Raw genomic sequence first — 20,006 nt, 5'->3', positions numbered from 1 at the left:
ACATACATCTGATTAGCACTACACTGAGTAATACTCATTTGAATATTCTGTACCCAGTTTAACCACCTGTACATTGTATATTACTGTTGCACTTTCCTGCTACATTTGCACTCTGGTTGGATGCCAAACTTATTTTCGTTGTACTGTACTTGTGCTGTATATTGACAATAGATTTTAATCTAATATATATATATATTACAAACAATTGCGTGGTACATAGATCCTCAATAGGTGCTTTTTCACAGCAGACACTTTTCCCTCCACATCTAATCATTACTTTAGGCTATATGGTTACACCTGTGTTTACCCACAAGTCAAAATATCTGCTGTGAAAAGGCAGAGGTTTTGTTTTTTCATGGTTGTGGGTGGAAGACACGTCTTTAAAACCAATAAGTTAAGATAAGATAAGATATTCCTTTATTGATCCCCTTGGATGATCTTTCTTTTCTTCAAAACTCCCATTTTGAGGGGAAACATTGGTTTATGTAAAATATAAGAACATTTTGTTTTACTTTCGATCAACAATTACAGTAAATCTGATCATTCATAACTGCAAATCCATGCATCAAGGAATGCATCTTCAGCTTCGTTTTGAGGGCATTTTCTAACTTATCGGGCGAATCCTAATAGTTTTGTGTTTTTTGTACAGCAATCAGTTCCTTGGTGCCAAAGTTGCACTGACATAAACTCAAAAAGTAAACACTTGTTCCTTGCAGCATAAAAAAAAAAAGAGAGTAGTCTAACCAGCATAACAATGTCATGACTTTCGGTGCTGACTCTGTTCGACCCTTGATGGGAAAAAGGGAAACGGATAGTCTGGACTTGAGCCTGAGCCTAATCGTTTTACCTGAACTAGGCTAATCCTTCTACACCTGATGACATTATGTAGGATACTGTTGTTTACACACACATTGTAGTAGCCTACTTTACACACACTGTAGCCTATTTATATGCTATATGCTCACAGATAGCCTATAGATTAAAAATGTATTTGAAGCCTATTTCTTATCTAAGTTTGAGTGAATCTAAAACAAAATAAAGATGTTATGTTTTTGTTTTATTCTTAATTCCTACCCGTCAAGGTAACCTACTGTTTTACTTACTCTAGAATAACTTACTACTTACACAAGAATACCAGCTTTAGTTATGGCAATGCCTGATATCCAAACAATAGTAAAAAGAGAATAAGAGGTGCCCCAGGCAACTCCACGGGGGAGTTGCCTGAGGCCCCTCTTATTCTCTATTTTTACTAATGATATGCCTTTTTCTATTCATCAGGCTAGTCTGACTTTATATGCTGATGATTCAACCCTTTATTATGCTGCAGCTACAAACTCTGAGCTCAATCAGGTTTTGGCTGGTGAATTGGACATTTTATATGACTGGATAAAAACAAATAAGCTGGTGCTTAACATATCAAAAACTGTTTACGCTTTTTGGGACCAATCAAAGATTGGCACGTAAACCTACATTGGTTCTACAAATTGCAGGTCAACCTATACAGCAGGTTGAAAAAACTAAGCTTCTAGGCCTTTGGCTTGATAGTACTTTATCATGGTCTGATCACATAAACAAAACTGTTTTTAAAATGGGTAGAGCTGTTGCTACTGCCAGGAAATGTGCACCATTCCTTCCATTTGCACTGTTTAATCAGATTGTTTGTGCTTTGGTTTTGTGCCACTTGGATTACTGTTCTGTAGTGTGGGCTTCTGCTTCAAAACAGTTGCTAAATAAGTTACAAGTGGTACAAAATAAGGCAGCAAGACTCGTTCTTGGTTGTTCATATAGGACTAGTGTTGTTCAAATGCATGAACGTCTTAGGCTGAGGTTACACCTTTCGTATCATCTTCGTATTGTTTTCTTATGCGTATCGCCGCGACGTCGTGCGCCTGAGTCACACTTTCGTTTTTTTTTCGTTTTTGTCAGCCGAGCACACTGATGTAGTACACTGCCAAAGCAGTAGGTGGCAGTAGGTGGCAAACATGAAGGCAATTTCAACCAATCAGAACGAATGTGCCAATACACTTCCTGGTGGAAGCTCCAGCAAAGAAAATGTCAATAAGGCAGGCGCCTATGCCGCGCCACCATCTTGCTATTTTACTCAATGCAGCAATTCTTTTTTCAGCAAAGCCTAATAAAAGTGCAATAAACAAAACGGATACATTCACTGTGTGTTCTGCCTGTCATTTGTTGATGAAACAAAACTAACATCAACACAAGTGACCACCAAGAGCGGATAGTTTAGTCTAAAAAACGATCGGTAGCATTGTTAGCTGCATGCTAACGTCAATGGAGTATGCCATTATAACAATATAGCATTGTGGCTAGAAGCTAACGTTAGCTCACGCTACTTAGCCAGCAGCAAAACTGATGATATCGCGAGCTATCAGTAGTTAGATAACATTAGAGACAACGCTGTGTGTATTAAACAACGGTGAATAGATGACTGGGCCATTTTGTTTAATGCTTGTTAAGTTGAAAGAGGAACTCTGAGCTAACAGGGTCTGAATCCTGATAGCTCACGTTAGCCAGCTGCTCATGCAATCGGTAATGCTAGCAGAATGAATGGATGTAAACTTTATTTAACATATTGCATATGGGTACAATACAATACGGCTCAATACAAACAATTGTTAAGGGAATGCAGACTGTTGTAGCTTGGACTGGGGTCCTTATAACAATAACTTGACAACACATGGTAGCTGAAGCTATTTGGGACACGGAGCTCTGTCCCAAACACACACACTGTTGTCACCGGAAGGGCACGCAGATGGTATCTACTGCGCATGGGCGTTTTCGCAAACAACTGCTCCGTGCTGACTACACGCTGTTGTCGACTCGTTTTTTTTGCGTATCTCCAAACGCAAACACAATTTTGCGTTTCAGCCGTATCCACAAAAAAACGCCAAAAAACGCATTTCTGTGTAGATAGGACATGAAACGTCGTCAAAAACGTATAAAAAAACGCCAGGAATACACTAGTCTAACCATAGCCTTAGTTGGCGGAGTGTTGAGAAAAGACTTTCTGCTCCCTGTTCGAGCCCAGCGCTCCACATTGCTTTCAGTTTAGCTGGTCGTCCGTACTAATACACATTACACATTGGCAGTATTAGGGGGAGGGAAACTGATGGGTGGGGATCGGGCGCTGTGGACAGCGACTCCTACAGGTCGGTTGGTGCGCCTGCGCAGTAGAATCAGGAAGCGACGGGGGCGGGGCCCCTCCAAAGCCCAGACCCCTGACGCTGAAAGATTGCGCTGTGCAGGTGGAAAGATGCGACTGCTGTTACCTCGAGTATCGGAGGGGATTCGTGCTATGTATGACTTAGTCCACATTGCAGCCGGCTTGTGGGAGGCAAGAAACAGCGTTCAAAGACAGGGGAGGGTTGAATTGGATGATACGAAAATTGGGATGGGAGAAAAAATAGAAAATGGGAGAAAAAGTAGATAAAAAAAAATAAAATACTTTCTGCCAACCTTTTAATTTGTTTTCATAAAGTGATCACAACCCACAGTCCTAAATATATCACAGATAAAATAATTTACAGCTCAAATGTGCACATGCATTTTACCAGAGGGGCAAGTATAGAGGGCAGATTATTCTACCCCATGCAAATACTAACAGTATGCAAAGAACAGTTTTATATAGGGCTATCAGGGCATGGAATTATCTTCCAAGTGACATACGTGACATAAGAGGTGTAGCAAGCTTAAAAAATAAATTAAAATCTTACATGTAGCCAATATTGGCAATGCTGAGTGAGTTATGCAATATGTTACCGTTGATGTACATATTTAGATATAATTTGTTTGTGTGTTAATGTTGTTGTGTTTCCTCAGTTGGTATGTCTTGCTATGTTTTAATTGTATTATGTTTTAATTGCAATGTATATGTTGTAATGTTTTAATGTTGTCTTGGACCCCAGGAAGACTAGTTGACGTCAGCTAATGGGGATCCTTTGCTAATAAACAAATAGTGCAGCACCTAGTCCATCTCTCACCAGAACACCTAGTTTTCATACATACTTATCATGAGGACATTTTTATTTTATTTCCTTTATTCAATTGGGGGAAACTTAGGAGGAAATATTTCTCAGCGGTTCTCCGTCCTTACACCACCTGAAATATTGATAATTGCGTAGGTGTGCTCGAAACCCTCCAACTTGTGAATATATATCACCTAACAATTCAGAAAACGAAAGTTTTACCCTCAATGCAAGGTAACTTTGTAGGCACAGGCGTTGAGATGTCAGACAAATCTATTGTTTTGTAAAGTAGCTTATGATGTATTCATTTACATAAGTTTCAAAACCATGTAGCCCTATATATATATGAAAACGATTACTACATCAAAAACAGTTCATCAAAAATAGACATTAATGTGGCCTTTAGCTGTGGACAACCAGTGGTTTGATTGATTGAAAAGTTTATTAACAGATTGCAGAATGGGTACAGTACAGTACAGCTCAATACATACAATTGTTAAGGGGATGCAGACCAGAGAAAGACTTTAGTCTTGTTTACATCAGGGTCCCCCATTTTCAATTCATCATAACATATATGACATACATGACATACAGATAGACAGTACTGCTACATCTATACATTTATGACATATCAGATTTGCAAATACAGTACTGTTTGTGATACAAAAAGTGTCCAGAAAAAGAGTGTATATACATTTGACGTAGAAACTGTACATTGGAGGAGGTTGGGTGGGTGGGGTGGGGTTGGTGGGTGGGGGCTGTACATTGGAGGGGGGGAGGGGGGGGGGGGGGGTTGGGGTAGGGGGGGGGACACACTGTACATTGGAATACTGACAAAGCCATACTTGGTAATTTACTGTACAACTGGGTTAAGACATTTGTAGGGGCCAGTTTCGAATTGCCCATAGGTGTTCTTTGAGTGTTTTTGAAGGTGGATAGTGATTCACATTCCTTTACAGCTTTGGGTAGGGCGTTCCACATTGATGTGGCATAATTGTGAAACATGTTTAGTCCCTTGTTTGAGCCGAATCTGGGTTTAACATGATTTGTGGAGCTCCCTCTGGTGTTGTGATCGTGGTATTCACTGACCTTTGGGAAGTATTTTGACATGTACATGGGTACCTTGGTCGCGTAGTGCATCTTGTAGACCAGGCCCATTGCAAGTTGCTGTACTCTGTCATCTACTCTAAGCCATCCTAGGTTGGCAAAGTGGGCCGGGGTGAGGTGGGTTCTAGGAGTCAGGTCAAGCAGTAGTCTGACTAGCTTGTTTTGAGATGTTTGTAATTTGTTTTTTAGTGCCTTTGAGGTGCTTTGGTACCATGAGGTGCAAGCATAGTCGTAGTACCCCTGAATGAGTGCTCCTGCCAGAGTCTTCAGGGTATTCTTGTTTACCAGAGAGGAGATCCGGTACAAGAATAGAGTTCGTTGGTTGACTTTTTTTATTACATTGGATGCCATTTTGTCACAGGAAAGATTAGCCTCTAGGATGGAACCTGGGTAGGTAATTTCATCTTTCCTTGTGACAATATTGTCACCCACTGTAACCGAGAAGCCGTCGGTCTTGCTGTCGTTTGTTATTTGAACCGAAGAGTATGGACTCTGTTTTGCCCATGTGTAATGATAGTTTGTTGTCGGCGAGCCATATGCAGATTTTGCCTCGTTCCGAGCTGAGGGCTTTTTCAACCTGTAACTTGTTCTTGTCAGAGACCAGCAGGGCTGAGTCGTCCGCAAACAGGAACAAGTTGCAGTCACAAGCTGACGACATGTACGGTCAGACGACATGTACGGTGTGTTCATGTGACCTCGGAAATATCAATGTCCAATACAGAATAACTGGCACATAAGAGCTGAACTTAATTGAAAACATATGGCAGTTTTATTGTTACAAATGATAGGCTGCCTCAAATAAGTTGTGTTCACATCTTTTCTTCATGCAGACCACATAAGACGAGTGTAGATCAGATGTACAGTCTCCTCCCCATCATATGTACTCTCCGTTAGGATCTATGGGTAACAGTACTGTATATCGTATATGTCACAAATGTAACAGTACTATATACCTGTATGTCATGTATGTCCCTATTCCATAAATGTCATGATGTCATGTATGTTGTGTATGTCATAAATGTCACTATGAATTGAAAATGGGGGACCCTGATGTAAACAAGACAAACGTCTTTCTCTGGTCTGCATCCCCTTAACAATTGTGTGTATTGAGCCGTACTGTATTGTACCCATTCTGCAATCTGTTAAATAAAGTTTTCATTCATTCATTCATATCATCAAACCTGAACTAGATAAACAATAAGGGCCTAAAAAAACTCTTTAAAACCCTGTTTCTGACTTGTGAAAACAGCGCAAATGTTGAGTTCAGTTTTTTTTCACATGGACCACATAAGACCACCATGTCTAGATCAAAAACTGCTTAGACTTGTCAGACCTGGACTACATTATCATAAACAACCTAAAGACTCTTTAAAAACCATGTATCGATTTGTGAATACAGAGAACATGTTTGTTTCTTCTCTACACAGACCACATCAGGCCAGGTCTAGATCAGAAACTGCTACACTAAACTAGTCCAGGTTTGATGAGTCTGTCAAAGTATAGTGTAGCATATTTATGTGGGCTGCATGGAGATACGGCTGTGAAAGCAATCTTTTTGAGGAAGCCTATGACAGATATTTATATAAATACACAAGAATACATACAATTTGCCATGTGTTTACAATTAAGTTCAGCTTTCATGAGCCAGTTATAATAAAATGTCTGTGCTGGACGTTGACATTTCCGAGGTCGCAAAGGCAGCACCGCTGGTTCACAGCTGAAGGCCACATTATTATTAAAGCGTCGGTTTTGATTTAATAACTGTTGCAAATATATTAGGCCTAAACAGGATATTGTGAAAACATTGTGAAAATGCATATAAATCAGAAGCTACTTCACAGAAATAAATTCGCCTGACATATGGCTCAAATGCCAGATAAGTCGCCTTCTTCCATTCATGATAAAAGTGTTACTGATATAAATTCACAAATCAGAGGGTTTTGAGTCGGTCAGCCTCAACTCGCGAATAGGATGCCAACTTTACTGTAGCTTCATTCAAATATATATCTATATTTAAGCCATCGGTTTCGCGGACTTCAGTCGTACACGTAGTTTGTATTTTAATAATATAATAAACTGTGATCTGGATCGAAGATGATGCAATCGCCGCAGAGAGAAACAACATGAGGATGCTGTGACGTCACCGTGTTTCAACAGTCGTTAACAATGACAATCCATCCCCGGTAACCGGTCAATCTTTAATAAAGTCGTATTCGTGTGGTTAATTCTTCCATTGGTTATGTTATTACGTTCGGATACTAGAATAATAAAACAGGTCGTGGCGCGGCGTGTGCTGGTGATGGAGCTCGTCATAATGCTGAATCACTCTCAAGTCTTAGCTATGAAATCGTGACAATAGATTCGAGTTAGCTAGGTAACACTTACATGTTTATAAATTAAATTAGATGTTCACTCACCTTTTGTTCCAGATATAGCGACAAATGTGCCTCAGCTGATCCAACACCGGGTCCGGTTACAGCGCTCGAGATAAAGCTGGGAACGAGGTTAGTTCCAGACTCAGAGCGGCGGCCAGGCCGACAGGGGATTGGCCGAGACTGTTTTTGAGGTCGACGCTGATTGGCTATGGTGGGGGCGTTTCGGGTTTTTGGTTGTCCGATCAGCGCTCGTTATTTGTCGGGCCCTCGTCTAGGATCAAGTATCCTCTCTGAGTCTGAAACTATTTAAATATCTTTGGAATAACAAAAACAAAACGGCGAGGAAAAACAATTAGATTTATGTCCCAAGTCGGGCAGCGATTACCTACTTTATTAGCCCCCCATTGATCTGTTGAGTAGAGTAGTATCAGTAGATTGATTGATTGAAAATGTTATTAACAGATTGCAGAATGGGAGAAAGACTTTCGTCTTGTTTACATCAGGGTCCCCCATTTTCAATTCATCAGGACATATATGACATACATGATAGACAGTACTGCTACATCTATACATTTATGACATACCAGATTTGCAAATACAGTACTGTTTGTGTTACAAAAAGAGTCCAGAAAAGAGAGCATATACATTTGACGTAAAAACTGTACATTGGAGGAGGATGGGTGGGTGGGGGGGTTGGGTAGGAGGGGTTGTGGGGGGGAAACACTGTACAACTGTACAAGCAAAACTGTACATTGGAATATTGACAAAACCATACTAGGTAATTTACTGTACATTGGAGGGGGTTGGGTTAGGACATTTACCGGGGCCAGTTTCGAATTGCAGTCTCCCGTAGGTGTTCTTTGAGAGTGGTTTTGAAAGTGAGTAGTGATTCACATTCCTTTACAGCTTTGGGTAGGGCGTTCCACATTGATGTGGCATAATTGCGAAACGTGTTTAGTCCCTTGTTTGAGCCGAATCTGGGTTTAACATGATTTGTGGAGCTCCCTCTGGTGTTGTGATCATGGTATTCACTGACCTTTGGGAAGTATTTTGACATGTACATGGGTACCTTGGTCGTGTAGTGTATCTTGTAGACCAGGCCCATTGCAAGTTGCTGTACCCTGTCGTCTACTCTAAGCCATCCTAGGTTGTCAAAGTGGGCAGGGGTGAGGTGGGTTCTAGGAGTAAGGTCAAGCAGTAGTCTGACCAGTTTGTTTTGAGATGTTTGTAATTTAGTTTTTAGCGCCTTTGAGGTGCTTTGGTACCATGAGGTGCAAGCATAGTCGTAGTACCCTTGAATGAGTGCTCCTGCCAGAGTCTTCAGGGTATTCTTGTTTACCAGAGAGGAGATCCGGTACAAGAATCGAGTTCGTTGGTTGACTTTTTTTATTACATTGGATGCCATTTTGTCACAGGAAAGATTAGCCTCTAGGATGGAACCCAGGTAGGTAATTTCAACTTTCCTTGTGACAATATTGTCACCCACTGTAACTGAGAAGCCGTCGGTCTTGCTGAGTTTGTTATTTGAACCGAAGAGAATGGACTCTGTTTTGCCCATGTGTAATGATAGTTTGTTATCAGCGAGCCATATGCAGATTTTGCCTAGTTCCGAGCTGAGGGTTTTTTCAACCTGTAACTTGTTCTTGTCAGAGACCAGCAGGGCTGAGTCGTCCGCAAACAGGAACAAGTTGCAGTCACAAGCTGACAACATGACATCTGCATAAATTAGGAACAGTAGCGGTCCTAGTATGCTTCCTTGTGGAACACCACAGCTCACTGGGAAGGGGGGGGGATAGAGTACCGTTTACCTCCACCATCTGTTCCCTCCCCTTAAGGTAGGATTGTATCCAGCTCACTGATTGACAAGCTAAAAGCAATTGGTTTTAGCTTGTCAATCAGAATGGAGTGATTGACAGTGTCGAAGGCCTTTTGTAGGTCCAGCATGACCATGCCGTAGTATTTGCCCGCGTCCACCTCTTGTTTGATGTGGTCGTTCAAATAGAGAAGGCATGTGTCAGTGGAGTGGGATGTTCTGAAGCCAGATTGGAATTTGTAGATTCGATTTTTTTCCGCTAGGTACTTTTCGACCTGTTCGTAGACTATTTTTTCCATGACTTTCGAGATGGAGGTAAGAATAGAAACAGGGCGGTAGTTGCCTGGGTCTAATTTGCTGCCCTTTTTGTGCAGAGGGGTCACCCTCGCAATTTTGAAGTCCTTGGGGACGTGTCCCTGTTTTATGGAGAGGTTTATTATGTGTGTGATGACTGGAGTGATGGCGGCTGCTGAGTCTCTGAGGAATTTGGAGGGGATGTTGTCATGGCCAGTGGCCTTGTTAGGTTGGAGGGCGCTCAGTTTTTAGAGTACCTCATCTGTTGTTACCATTTCCAGCTTGAAGTCGTCCTTGCGGACCCCTAGGTTTTTGTAGTAAGCTACTATGTGTTCTACCCCATAATGCCCTGAGTGGGAGGGTAGTTTGTTTACCAGTGTTGTGGCTATGTTTGTGAAGAAAATGTTTAAGTAATTGGCTACATCCAGCTTGTCTGTGATGAGCGTGTTGTCCGTCTTTATGTTTATGTTTGAGAATCTGGTTTTAAGTTTTTTACTGCAGCCTAGTTGATTATTGAGTAATTTCCAAAGTTCACATGGTTTGTTTTTGTTTTCCTCAGTTTTGTCATTGATGAAATTCTTTTTTGCAGTTTTGATCATGGAGTTTACGTCTGTTTCTTTCCAGTTTGAGTTATATTATCGTATAGCTCTGCTCAGCGTCATAGAGGCAATACTCTTCACTTCAGTACTTGCACTGAATAAATTCTCACAATGTACCTTTACATACCATCATCTGTCTGGCCACACCCCCATCCGCTACCTACATAAGCAGGGGTGTGGCCATACCATCATCTCCTTCTTCAATTTTCACCACAAGGAAGTGCCTGTATACCAACACTTGAGCTAGGTTGATTAGTCTGAAGAAAGTTGAGACAGTGTTAACATTATCTCTTGTTTTTTTCTTTCTCTCATAATTTCAATAGAAAAAAACTAAGTTATAATGTTTTCTTCGGGGGGTCGCGCTAGCAACGTCACCCTTCACCAGCGGTTCTCCGTTGCCGCCTCCATCATGCGTCTTGGGGCGGGATTGACTCCGCGGTCGTGGAAGTCACTCGCGCCCAATCGGCGTCCGGTGGGTAGCTTGCCTCTCCGAGGAGCTGGTGCACCAGCGGCATCTCCCGTGAGATGGCCTGGTTCCAGCTCTGGTTCCTCCGCCGCCGGGGAGGGACTGTATTTAGTTACAAACTGTGTGTTTATTCACTACATAATGATGGGGATACGATGTGTAGATCCTTCGCCTAGTGTGGGGTTGATAGGAGAGCTAGACTTTTAGTCTTTTAGTCTGGGCTTGAACTATGACCTCTGCCAGTGGGTCTTGGACTTCCTGACTGGCAGACCCCAGGTGGTGAGAGCAGGCAACTGCACCTCCTCATCCATCACCCTCAACATAGGGGCCCCCCAGGGCTGTGTTCTGAGTCCCCTCCTCTACTCCCTGTACACACACGACTGTGTGGCTCAGCGGAGTAGCAATACAATCATCAAATTTGCTGACGACACAGTGGTGGTGGGCCTGATCTCTGCCAACGACGAGAGGGCCTACCTGGAAGAGGTCAAGGTCCTGGCGGGATGGTGCCAGGAAAACAGCCTCTCCCTGAACGTCAGCAAAACAAAGGAGATGATTGTGGACTTCAGGAGGTCGGGGGTCAAGGACTACAGCCCCCTCAGCATCGACAGGGCACCGGTTGAGAGAGTCAACAGCTTTAAGTACCTCGGAGCCTACATATCCGAGGACTTGACATGGACCACACACATTGACAGTATTGTGAAGAAGGCACGACAACGCCTCTACTTCCTCAGGCGCCTAAGGAAGTTCCAAGTCAGTCAGAAGATCCTTAAGAACTTCTACTCATGTACAATAGAGAGCATCTTGACCGGCAACATCACCTCCTGGTTTGGGAATAGCACTGCACAAGACCGAAGCAGACTACAAAGAGTGACACGTTCAGCCGAACGCACAATTGGAGAGGGGCTCCCCACCCTCCAGAACATTTACAACAAGCGTTGCAAGGGCAAGGCTAAGAGAATCATTAAAGACTCCAGTCACCCGAACAACTGCCTCTTTGAACTGCTGCGGTCAGGCAAGCGATACCGGAGTCTCAAGGCGAGCACAGAAAGACTCAGAAGAAGCTTCTATCCCCAGGCCATCAGGCTGCTAAACGAACAATGAACACTACACAACAACAACCACCAAACGCACATAGCACACACATCCACATGCACACACTCACTTTAAACAAACACACTGTAGCACCCACTCCACACACTTTATAGCACACACCCACTTTAAACAAACACACTGTAGCACCCACTCCCCACACTTTATATTTATTGATGAAGGATTGCACTACAACTCGTACACCTTACTGTAAATTGTACCTAAATTGTACCTCATCCCATTTCTGCTTTGCACTATATAGTACTGTACATTAGTACACTGCATAGTATTGTATATTATATGGTAACTCAGAACATTGTACATATGTCTATACCGAACACTGTGACCTCATTTTCTTCTTCTAAATTACATGCTATACTATGTTATTTGATACTATCTTGTCTAGCACAGTCTCTGGAGCGTAACAGTAAGAAGCATTTTGTATGAAAGTATTCTGTACTTCTGTATGACAACTATTAAAGAAACTTGAAACTTGAAACTTGGTTGGTCACTACATGTATATATGTGTGCTTAGCAAGGCCTGTAGCTAACACTCGTCGAAAAGTTTTTTTCTTTCCTCGGCCTGAAGACTTATGTTCTTCCTATAAAGGTAGAGGTTAGTTGTGTGTTCTGTTACTTTGAAACAGTGGTATTGAGCCACAACACTGTAGTGTTGGCCTACAGAAGTGCTCGTGTGTGTGTAGTTGTACCACGGTCTTTTAGACCTTTCTCTCTCTCTATCAATCTTCTGTGTGTCTTGAAACATAAAACACGGGTGTCGTGTTCACACATAAACCTTGGCCTTGTTATAAACCCTGTTCACAGACGTTGTCGTCTGTGGCTAGCGTGCGTTGGGTTAGCTTATCCTGTTTGGATATACGCTGTTCATTAGCATGCTGGCTACATAAGGTATCATCGTGGCTGTTTGTTATTATCGTATACAAGGGTTGGGTTCACGAGGGGGTAACCGGATAAACCCCTCCTTCCCTCTTTTCTGATTGGTTGGGGGGTTTGACCCTCTTTTCATTCTGTCCTGCCCTGACTCCTCACCTATCATGGTCGGTTGAGTCATGGGATTCCCCCCGTCTGTGAGGTTTTGTCCGCTGCTCACCTACTCTCTGTTCCTTTTAGCCTGCTGTTAAGGAATTCCCTTCTCACTCACTCTCACTAGCCCCCACCCTCTCGTTCGTTACTCTCGTTTGCTCTCAGCGGCCACACCTTGGACTACCTGTCATTGTGTGTTTGATTGGTCTTGTGCCGAACACACACTTTAGTTTCAAGTATCAATTACCTTCACGCACCTGTGGTGCATTCTCATTAGTTCCCCTGTGGCCTTTAAGTACCTGGCTCTTCCCCTCTGTTCCTCGTGGGGTCGTGTTGTAACATGCAGTAACATGCCGTATCATTCCGTATCAGATTCTCAATCACCAAGACTCCTTCGGGAGGTCCTCTGTCTGTCTCTGCTGTTTTCTTCTCCGGCGTAAGATGTGCTCCAGCCTTCGCCTCCTGTCGCCGTTGCCTGAGGGAGATACTGGACTGCGCTCCCTAGACTTCCACGGGAGGTATCCCAGTGTTCCACTTCAGACCTCCGCGCGGCAGGCGTCCTGACGCACATCCAGACCCCCGCGCAGCAGACGCCCAGACACCATCCAGACCTCCGAGCCTGGCGCGCATTCCGCGCAGACGCGCTCTCCACTCCAGACCTCCGCGCAGCAAATGCGCCCTCCGTACCGGCGCGCATTCCGCGCAGACGCGCTCTCCACTCCAGACCTCCGCGCAGCAAATGCGCCCTCCGTACCGGCGCGCATTCCGCGCAGACGCGCTCTCCACTCCAGACCTCCGCGCAGCAAATGCGCCCTCCGTACCGGCGCGTACTCAAGGCGACGCGCACCATCCAGACCTCCGAGCCTGGCACGCTCTTCCGCGCAGACGCTCTCCAGATGCGTCCTCTGTACCGGCGCGCACTCCAAGCAGTCGCGCACCACCCAGACCTCCGCTTGGACAACCCGCTTCCCCGTGGCGACGCGCCCGTTCCGTTCCTGTTTCCAGCGCTCTTTACGCACTACGTCTGGGTGAGTTTTTACTGACTGTCTTGATCAAATTCCGTTTTCGTGTGTTTTTATAACACTGAAGATTACCACCTTTTTTTTATCAGACAGTCACTCACCCAGCGTGTGCCTTTTTGTTGTTTTCACTGGGATAATATTTTTGGACCTTACATCTCCCACTGTGTGTTTGTTCACACCGAAGATATTATCACATTGGATTGTTTTTTGGACTTCACTCTCAGTGTCTATTTTTTGCACCGAAGATATTTCACTTGGGATTGTGTTTTGGAACATTGCTCACTGTGTGTGTTACACGAAGATTAGTTCACTTGGATAACTTTTGTATTTGGGTACAAGTCACCTCTCCCGTTCTCCTGCTCGTTCTACCTGCACCCTGTGTTGACTCGCTCCCTCTCTCTCTCTCTCTCGGTCCCGCATCACCTCGGAGATTCTGCCGAGAGAAGTCTGCAGAGCGGCTCAGACGTCAGCATCTGCTACCCCCTACTACCACCACGGGAGAAGCTGCAGAGCAGCAGAACATTTTCACTCTTGCTTATTCCTGTCTTGTTTAGACTTTCCTATTCTGTGCTCTTTATTGCTTTTTCCCTTTAGCCTTCCCTTTGCCTTCCCCTTAGCCAGCTCGCCTCTTAAAGGCACTGGGCCCTTTCCCTTTCTTGTTTATCCAGTATTGGTGTTCTCCCTTAAAGGGACAGTGCCGTTTTTCTTGTTTGTTCAATAAATGCCCGTTCTTGGCTTATTCTCATACCTGTCTTGTGTTGTGCGATTGGGGTCGGTTACAAACCATAACAGTACGACCCCACCAAATCGACGACCCCAGCCAGCACAGACGGTGTATGTTGAGTTTGCCTTTTTTTTTCTCTTGTTCCCCTCTAGCTTCCCTGTTAGCCCTGTTAGCTCCCCTGTTAGCTTGTTAGTCTCCCCGGTTTGGCTTCCCTGTTAGCCCTGTTTGACTCCCCTGCAGCTTGTTGGGCCTCTACTACCAGCATGGCCCCTGGCTGCTAGCTTTGCCCCGGCTGCTAGCACAGCCTCTATGTTGACGCAGCCCTTGCTGCTGGCATGGGCCCTGTAGCTAGCCATGCCCTGGCAGCTAACCCAGTCCCTCAGCAGGGCTCCTAGTCTGCTTGCTTGGCCCCGGCTGTTAGCACAGCCTCTATGTTGATGCAGCCCTTGCAGCCAGCATAGGCCCTGTAGCTAGCCAGGCCCAGGCAGCTAACCCGGTCCCTCTGCATGGCCTCCACTTTTTGTGTAGTTTATCCCACTGCTAGGACTGCCTTTTCAGCTAGCAAGGTCAGTTTTCCCACTGCTAGGACTGCCCTTTCAGCTAGCAAGGTCAGTTTTCCCACTGCTAGGACTGCCCTTTCAGCTAGCAAGGTCAGTTTTTCCCACTGCTAGGACTGCCTTTTCAGCTAGCAAGGTCAGTTTATCTCACACTGCTAGGACTGCCGCCTCAGCTAGCAAGGTCGGTTCCCCACAGCTAGGACTGTCCTTCCAGCTAGCTTGTTCTCTCATGCTGGTCCAGCCCTGTCTGCCAGCCTAGCTCCGGCAGCTAGCGCAGCCTCTATGTTGATGTAGCAGTACAGCTAGCATAGGCCCTGTAGCTATCAGTGCCCTGGCAGCTACCCTTTCCCCCTGCTAGCCTAGCTCGGCAGCTAGCGCAGCCTCTATGTTGATGTAGCAGTACAGCTAGCATAGGCCCTGTAGCTATCAGTGCCCTGGCAGCTACCCTTTCCCCCTGCTAGCCTAGCTCGGCAGCTAGCGCAGCCTCTATGTTGATGTAGCAGTACAGCTAGCATAGGCCCTGTAGCTATCAGTGCCCTGGCAGCTACCCTTTCCCTCTGCTAGCCCTTTTCCCGGTGCTCCTCTTGGTTACCACTCAGCTCCTCTAGTTGCCCCTCAGCTCCTCTGGTTACCCCTCAGCTACCCTACCTTGCCCCTCTGCTACTCTAGTTACCCCTCGGCTACCCTGTTCTTTTGCTAGCCCCACTTCTGTTGTGGCTTCCCCTGCTGGCTTGGCCCAGTACCTTTTGTTTTTTTTTGCCTTGTTTTGTCCCCTGCCACTCTGTCTGTATTTTTTGGGTCGCCGGGTGGCTCCCGTTGAGGGGGGGGTACTGTGAGGTTTTGTCCGCTGCTCACCTACTCTCTCTGTTCCTTTTAGCCTGCTGTTAAGGAATTCCCTTCTCACTCACTCTCACTAGCCCCCACCCTCTCGTTCGTTACTCTCGTTTGCTCTCAGCGGCCACACCTTGGACTACCTGTCATTGTGTGTTTGATTGGTCTTATGCCGAACACACACTTTAGTTTCAAGTATCAATTACCTTCACGCACCTGTGGTGCATTCTCATTAGTTCCCCTGTGGCCTTTAAGTACCTGGCTCTTCCCCTCTGTTCCTCGTGGGGTCGTGTTGTAACATGCAGTAACATGCCGTATCATTCCGTATCAGATTCTCAATCACCAAGACTCCTTCGGGAGGTCCTCTGTCTGTCTCTGCTGTTTTCTTCTCCGGCGTAAGATGTGCTCCAGCCTTCGCCTCCTGTCGCCGTTGCCTGAGGGAGATACTGGACTGCGCTCCCTAGACTTCCACGGGAGGTATCCCAGTGTTCCACTTCAGACCTCCGCGCGGCAGGCGTCCTGACGCACATCCAGACCCCCGCGCAGCAGACGCCCAGACACCATCCAGACCTCCGAGCCTGGCGCGCATTCCGCGCAGACGCGCTCTCCACTCCAGACCTCCGTGCAGCAAATGCGCCCTCCGTACCGGCGCGCATTCCGCGCAGACGCGCTCTCCACTCCAGACCTCCGCGCAGCAAATGCGCCCTCCGTACCGGCGCGCATTCCGCGGAGACGCGCTCTCCACTCCAGACCTCCGCGCAGCAAATGCGCCCTCCGTACCGGCGCGTACTCAAGGCGACGCGCACCATCCAGACCTCCGAGCCTGGCACGCTCTTCCGCGCAGACGCTCTCCAGATGCGTCCTCTGTACCGGCGCGCACTCCAAGCAGTCGCGCACCACCCAGACCTCCACTTGGACAACCCGCTTCCCCGTGGCGACGCGCCCGTTCCGTTCCTGTTTCCAGCGCTCTTTACGCACTACGTCTGGGTGAGTTACTGACTGTCTTGATCAAATTCCGTTTTCGTGTGTTTTTATAACACTGAAGATTACCACCTTTTTTATCAGACAGTCACTCACCCAGCGTGTGCCTTTTTGTTGTTTTCACTGGGATAATATTTTTGGACCTTACATCTCCCACTGTGTGTTTGTTCACACCGAAGATATTATCACATTGGATTGTTTTTTGGACTTCACTCTCAGTGTCTATTTTTTGCACCGAAGATATTTCACTTGGGATTGTGTTTTGGAACATTGCTCACTGTGTGTGTTACACGAAGATTAGTTCACTTGGATAACTTTTGTATTTGGGTACAAGTCACCTCTCCCGTTCTCCTGCTCGTTCTACCTGCACCCTGTGTTGACTCGCTCCCTCTCTCTCTCTCTCGGTCCCGCATCACCTCGGAGATTCTGCAGAGAGAAGTCTGCAGAGCGGCTCAGACGTCAGCATCTGCTACCCCCTACTACCACCACGGGAGAAGCTGCAGAGCAGCAGAACATTTTCACTCTTGCTTATTCCTGTCTTGTTTAGACTTTCCTATTCTGTGCTCTTTATTGCTTTTTCCCTTTAGCCTTCCCTTTGCCTTCCCCTTAGCCAGCTCGCCTCTTAAAGGCACTGGGCCCTTTCCCTTTCTTGTTTATCCAGTATTGGTGTTCTCCCTTAAAGGGACAGTGCCGTTTTTCTTGTTTGTTCAATAAATGCCCGTTCTTGGCTTATTCTCATACCTGTCTTGTGTTGTGCGATTGGGGTCGGTTACAAACCATAACACCGTCATAGAATACATCACTGGGCACGTTTCTATTGGTCGTTGACTTCCGTGAGTTCTTTACAGGCCCCATGTGTGGTTCTCTGTTATTGTCAAGTTGCTGTGGCGGAGCGTAGGAACTTTAGAGTTCTTCTACGCTCAATATGTGTGTAACTTGAGCCTTTTGGTCATGTGGCTCAATGTTACATTAAAGGGGAACTATTTTACTATTTCTTTCACTATTTGGGCACTTTTACACAATTCCTGTGAGTTTATGGAACACCTCTGTAATTTAAAATTTTTTTTAATTCATTGTTTTGTATTTCTAATCAAGTCCTCAAAAACAGCATTTTTCTACCTCAAGATCTTAAGCCGTTTTAAGCCTGGGCTCCAACCACAATGGTAAACCACTGCCTCGCCTGAACATTATCATGCAGCGGTGTCTCTCTGACATCACAAATCAGCACATTTTCAGATGACTCAGTTCAGTGAGGGTGAATATTGTGAGAGGAGAATTGGAAGAATGCGCCAATATGAGAATTAGAGACATAGATCATATTAATATAAGTCCACATAGCTAGGGAACAATGCTAAACACTGAAAAAGGCCATTTATAAGATAGTTCCCCTTTAACTTTTCAAGTTGTTGCTCACGTGGGAAGTCTCTCTGGGGGTTCCCGTCCCCTCCTTGTGGAGAGGTTGACGGGGTATTATTTTTTTCCCTCAGCCGCGTCACATGGGACCCATGTCCGTCTTTTTTCTCTTTTCTGTAGAAAAGAAAAAATAAGAAACGGCTTCTTGTCGTTCTCCCAGGCGGCTTGGAGGAACAATGTCTAGTGTCTTATTAGACTGTCCATTGATGTGTTTTGTGTCTCGACGTGTACATAGTGCTGGCCCTGGGTGCTTCTCATAGGAATCACGCATGGGCTTGCGCGCCTTGGTTGCTCATCATTAAAACGGTGTTTTTATGGGGCGACTGGGATGGAGTTTGTCTCTTCCGAGCGTCAGTGTTGTCTCGATGAATTCTCGTTCATATCTGGGGGATGTTAACGGAATAGATCAAAGCATAGGTAGAGGGGTCTCACGCCCTTGGGGTGGGCCACCGAGCGAGGTATGAAAGGGACCGTCTGGGTGGCGTACCTACCCCCCTCCTAGTGTTGGGGATGTCGGCGTGATTAGGACACAGGACTGATTCTGGTCGCACCGGTCCAGGTCAGTTAACCCATTGTCCGCCGGGGACGCAGATCTGCTGTTCTGGTACCCTGAGGGACTTGTGCTTTTTTCAGGGGGGAAAATGCCGGATCGGCCCGGGTGTTGCAGGGTTTGACGTTATGGAGATGTTCGTGGTGTGTTACTACGTATTACCCCTCACTGTTGCTTGGTCCATGTTGTGTTGTACCTTGCGCTGCGCTACGGGGGCCTGGTGGTCCTTCTCCATTCTTTTCGCCCCTCTCTTCTCCTGCTTAAGCATGGCTGGGAGGGGGCTGTTGAGTTGGTTCTTATGGAACTCCTCTGGCATCCCTGTGTACATCCCGGTCTGCCGGGCCCGGTCCGAAATTGTTTCGTCGACCCGTAGGCCTGGGATAACCCCTTTTTGAAAACTAAAACACTTGTACTGCAGTATAGCCAGTGTATACCCGCAGTTGTGTTTTGGAGTTTTTTCTTGAGGGGTTATAGGAACAACCACCTCATGTTTGGTGGTTGGTTCCCTGGTGTGTTGGTAGCGGAGTCAACTCTCGGGTTAGGCCGGTTGAGTGTGCCCCCGCACGTTTCATGACGTCTGCCAATCGTGTCAGCCTTCTCTGCCTCGACCCCTCTAGAGAGTCGGGTTTTTTTTGTGGAGGCTGTGACATGGTGCGCAACAATACCAGCATACGCCCCTTCCGCCGGGGTGCTGTTTCAGCAGACCCCTTTGGCGCCTGTCTAGTCCGCAGTGCTCCAGGCTCAGGTCAAGTGCCTGTTGCCTGGATTGAGGGATCGACCTCTTCTGGAGGTCGTCTCCCCGGTGCGCTGCCTGCTCCCGCTGTGGGTGTAGCCTCTTGAGTGCTTCGAGTTTACAGCCATGCCAACCTGAACACGCCCGATCTCGTTCGATTTCAGAGGCGGTATAGGTTCAGGCCTGGGTTGTGCTTGGATGGGTGACTGCCTGAGTATACCAGGATCAGTGAGCCAGGCGGCGTGCTATTGGGGGGAAGGGCCTGCTCTTTGATGGGCCCTGTCCGACTACGCTGGCGATGTGGGGGGCGTGTCACTAGTGACCGCCTGGTGAGGTCTCGATGCTGTGGTGTCATTGGCCTCTCCAGGCCCTTTTTCCGGGGCGGGGTCCAGTCTCTTCTGGGTCTGGGTCCTCCTTCGCGCTCC

General features: G+C 46.2%; 1 protein-coding gene across 1 annotated transcript in view; it reads right to left on the bottom strand.

The window, feature by feature from the left end:
* Positions 1-7,574, bottom strand: part of LOC311229006 (cystathionine beta-synthase-like) — an 88,584-nt gene extending 81,010 nt beyond the window's left edge. The window contains exon 1 of the mRNA XM_084314996.1: positions 7,508-7,574. The gene's annotated coding sequence lies outside the window, so the exon portion shown is untranslated. The remainder of the gene's footprint in view (positions 1-7,507) is intronic.
* Between the last annotated feature and the right edge of the window lie 12,432 nt (positions 7,575-20,006).

The sequence above is a fragment of the Notolepis coatsorum genome, assembly GCF_963971535.1.
Source record: "Notolepis coatsorum genome assembly, chromosome: 5".
In the NCBI taxonomy this organism is placed as follows: domain Eukaryota; kingdom Metazoa; phylum Chordata; class Actinopteri; order Aulopiformes; family Paralepididae; genus Notolepis; species Notolepis coatsorum.
This window is presented reverse-complemented; position numbering and strand designations above follow the sequence as displayed.